The sequence below is a fragment of the Colobus angolensis genome, unplaced genomic scaffold (assembly GCF_000951035.1).
Source record: "Colobus angolensis palliatus isolate OR3802 unplaced genomic scaffold, Cang.pa_1.0 Scaffold46, whole genome shotgun sequence".
NCBI lineage: Eukaryota > Metazoa > Chordata > Mammalia > Primates > Cercopithecidae > Colobus > Colobus angolensis.
The window spans coordinates 4,138,853-4,143,332 of record NW_012118043.1 but is presented as its reverse complement, the minus strand read 5'-3'; the positions used below and the strand labels follow the sequence as shown (position 1 = coordinate 4,143,332).

The 4,480-nt window shown below is 42.0% G+C and overlaps 1 protein-coding gene across 2 annotated transcripts in view; it reads left to right on the top strand.

Annotated features, from left to right (window-relative positions):
- Window positions 1-3,188: 3,188 nt before the first annotated feature.
- Window positions 3,189-4,480, top strand: part of PLS1 (plastin 1) — a 112,991-nt gene continuing 111,699 nt past the window's right edge. Inside the window, exon 1 of one of the 2 annotated variants that reach the window (XM_011958080.1) lies at window positions 3,189-3,311. The gene's annotated coding sequence lies outside the window, so the exon portion shown is untranslated. The remainder of the gene's footprint in view (window positions 3,312-4,480) is intronic. The other variant, XM_011958082.1, reaches the window with a different exon arrangement.

Genomic DNA, 4,480 nt, shown 5'->3' with positions numbered 1-4,480 from the left:
CACGTGCCACCATGCCCTGCTTTATCCTTGTTTTATTTTTAGTTGGTAATTTTTTATATTATTATTTTGAAAAACACCCCCCAGTTTAAAAGATGTTTTTTTCAACCAACAGTTGGAATACATGATTAGATATAATTTATGTGATAAATAAATATTTAAATTAAGACTTCTAGAAAAATTGGAACATATGGTTATTATAACTACAGTGTACATTTTAAACTAGTTTAAAAATCTTTGTATATATTTTTTCTCATTGCTCTGCAATCCAAAGAACAGTGTACACTTTTCATTACCAGAATACTTAGGTCCACCAAGTATACCATCTCTTTGTGAATTCTTACTACCTGATGCTATTACTTCAATTGTTTTCAAACGATTGCTCTTTTAATTATCAATGACAGCCGGGTATGGTGGCTCACACCTGTAATCTCAGCACTGTGAGAGGCCGAGGCAGGTGGATCACCTGAGGTTAGGAGTTTGAGACCAGACTGGCCAACATAAAGAAACTCCATCTCTACTAAAAACAAAAAAATTAACTAGGTGTAGTGGTGTGCACCTGTAATCCCAGCTACTCGGGAGGCTGAGGCAGGAGCATCTCTTGAATCTGGGAGGCAAAGGTTGCAGTGAGCTGAGGTCGTGCCACTGAACTCCAGCCTGGGCAACAGAGCAAGACTTAGTCTCAAAAAAAAAAAAAAAAATTATCAGTGAAACCCTTTTATCAAATAAGATTTCACAAGTTACTACAATATGTAAGCAGTCTGGGTTACGGTCCTTGATCCAGAGCCCTGTGTATTTTTCTCTCCATGAAACCCAGGGTTCCTGGAAATACAGTTTGAATACCTGATTTCTCATTGATAGTGATACAATCAGTTAAGCAGATAACAATTTTCTTTATATAATTATTACACACTGGTTGTGCATTTCTTTTTTCTTTCTTTTTTTTGAGATGGAGTGTTGCTCTGTCGCCCAGGCTAGAGTGTAGTGGCTTGATCTTGGCTCACTGCAACCTCTGCCTCCTGGGTTCAAGCGATTCTCCTGTCTCAACCTCCTGAGTAGCTGGGATTACGGGCGCCCACCACCACGCCCGGCTAATTTTTTGTATTTTTAGAAGAGACGGGGTTTCATCATGTTGCTCAGGCTGGTCTCGAACTCCTGACCTTAGGTGATCTGCCCACTTTGGCTTCCCAAAATGTTGGGATTACAGGTGTGAGCCACTGTGCCAGGCCCTGGTTGTGCATTTCTAACGATATACTCTAATTAGTATTTTACACTTAGAAACACTTTTGGGAAACAGTTTTATCAATGGTATATTTACAAATCATATCTTAGGGTTGGCTGCTTTTACAGAGGGTTGTTACAGACATTTTATATGGATTATTTTTTGCTCCGTTTACAGAGGATGACTTTTTATTTTACCTCCCCCAAATCAGGTTATACCATATTTAGAATCTACATTTCCTCATGAACTTGCCCTGGTCAATATTACCATGAAATAAACAGATCATAAGAGTATTTCATGAAAAAGTGTTTTCTTATCAAACTTATTGGTGAATAATTTACACACATTTTTCATGTTTAAAGTGTACAATTTAGCGATGATAGTTGTATACACTTGTGAAATTGTCACTACCATCAAAACAGAGAAAATTTCCATCGTCCCCCTCCAAAAATATTTTTTCTGCTCATTTGCAGTTTATCATTCCCTCCACTCCTGGCTCCAGGCAATTACTAATCTGGTTTTTGTCATTAAAGGTTAGTTTGTACTTCATATAAGTGGGATTATTCAGTATGTTTTGTCTCTAGTTTCTTCAACTCAGCATACCGATTTTGAGAGTTATCCATATTGAGTCCTGGGTGAGAGAATATTTCTTCTTTTCTATTGTTGAGTAGTATTGCATTGTATAAATATACCACAATTTGTTTTTTCATTTACATGTTGATGGACAGTTGGGTTACTTCTGGTTTGGGGCTTTTGTGAAAAACAGCTGCTATGAGCATTCCTGTTCAAGTTTTTGTGTAAGCATATGTTTTACTTTCTCTTGGATAACATCTAGGAATGAAATGGCTGGGTCGTATGTTAGATGCATGTTTACTTTTTAAATAACTATTTTGCTTTATTTTGTGAGAACTTACTTAACTCCCCCTGCGTATCTAGATAACTATCAGATAAGGATACTAAATTTACCAGATTCTCTAGGTGGCAGGTGGGAAAAATCAGATAAGAATACTACATTTACCTGATTCTATAGGTGGCAGGTGGGAAAAATTCCTTATCTTTCCTCTCCATGGCCCACCTACTTGCATAGTTCATTGCTCGTCCAAATTCTTTGGGTTCTTAAAATAATTACAATTTCCCTCTTTTTTTTTTTTTTTTTTCTATTGTTACCATCTCAGGGTTGGTTGGGTGCCTATTCCGTATTGAATATTGTGCTAGGCGCAGAAGGGGCACGTGGAACTTTGAGTTAAAGGGGCAGCAAAACCTTGTTCTGTTCTCTGGACTGAGTTGGACAGACCACAACTACGGATTATGCTTCAGGCAAAGTATGTGAGAACTCTTGAAGCAGCATTCCACTTACTTGACTCACATGCGAGAGAAAATATCCCACCTTTGTGCGGGCTTTCGTTATATATTTATTTTAATCAGGTGTGGCTGTTAAACGACAAGCAAACAATACGTGAAACAAACGGAAAAAAAAGAGAGAGAGAGTGAGTAGGGGAGAGAAGCAAGTCTTCCTTTAGTAACGTATACCCTCCCTTTTGACCTGCAGGTCCAAAAGTGTGGTACCCAGACAGACTAGTAGCACCAGTTTTCGCTGAGGACATGTTAGAAATGGCAACTGTCGCGCTACGCTCCAGACCTAACTGAATCGGAAACTCTGGGTTTGGGATCTGTGATTTTAAAAAGCTCTCCAGGTGATTCTGATCCACGCTCAAGTTTGCGAACCGCTGTGCTAAACTCATTCCCAGGGTGTAGGTGGTCATCTTTAGACTTGGGTAACTGTAGGGGGTAGAGATAACGTTGCCGCAGCGCCAATCCACCTCTCCCCATCCAAGCTCCCAGCGCCTGCAACTCGTCTTTCACCCTTAGCCTGAACCCAGGCTCTGGGTTCCCTTTCCTTCCCCCTGGGAGCCGCAGGCAAAACGTGGCAAGTGGATTCGGAGTTTGCGGGCCCTGGTGCCGGCCGAGCATGCGCAGTGGCGCGAGCGCAGCGGCTGCGCGGGCGCGGAGAGATAGCCGCAGAGTAGACTTGCAGGTACTTGGATCTCCAGTGGGAGCTGCACTCTAGAGGGCAGGACGGCGGCGGCGGCAGGTACGCTGGGGTGGGGATAGGGCCCAAAAGGAAGGCTGGACAGACAGATGGAAAGCGAAGCGTTACTCCTTTGGGGGCGCGCGGCGGCTTGGGGGCAGTCTCTCCGGGTCCCCTCGCTCGCCTCTCGTCTCCCGGCTGTGCAGTGCGGCGCCCGCCATCCTCCGGGCGCGCTTCTGCCCGGTCCGGGCAGGCAATGCCCGCAGGTGTTAAATCGCGTATTTATACTGCCTAAACAATAAGCCTGTTAACTGAATTGTGATTCCCTGCATTGAAGTAAGGTATTTCATTAAGTTTTCTATTTTCAACTTTGGGTGGCTGCCGGTGAGGCTTTCTGATCCAGTCTGTTTTGTTTTAATTCTGAGACTGTTTTATTTGCCTTTGGCCTTTCGGTGCATAGGATCAATAGGGCTGTAGTGAAATCCCATCCGTGCTTTCTGTTTTTGGTACCTTTCCTGGAGCATAGGGACCTCTGGATGCGGCATAAAAATGTCAGTTTTCAGCGAATTTCACTGCCAAAAAACTTTCCGTGTTTCAGCTGCATTTTCAAGTGGAGAATTTACAAAATTTAAGATTTCCCCCTAAGTTTTCAATTATTACTGTATTTCGGGCTTCATTTGGCATTATTAAAAGGAAGCCGTCGTTCAGATGAGTAACAGAGTTCTCACCTTTTCCCCTTTACTTATTGTGTCACATTTTATGGCTTATACCGTGATATTTTTCCCTCCAGCTACGGTGTTGGATATACTTGTATGAGGCTTAAGCTGTGCTGCATAAATTTCTTGAAGAACCTGTGAGCCAGAAACAAAATTTCAGGCCAGGGGACACACAGAGAACTTGAAGCAAGTTCTTTTACACCCCCCACCACCACCTTTGTAATCAGCTCTCCTTTAAATTGAATTATGTAATGAAATTCTATAGTAAAGTGTTAAATTTGTAATGTGGAGGCATATATATATATATATATATAGAGAGAGAGAGAGAGAGAGAGAGAGGTAGTACCACTATGTTAACCAGGCTGGTCTCAAACTCCTGGCCTCAAGTGATCCTCCCACCTCAGCCTCCCAAAGTGTTAGGTTTACACCCCCCACCACCACCTTTGTAATCAGCTCTCCTTTAAATTGAATTATGTAATGAAATTCTATAGTAAAGTGTTAAATTTGTAATGTGGA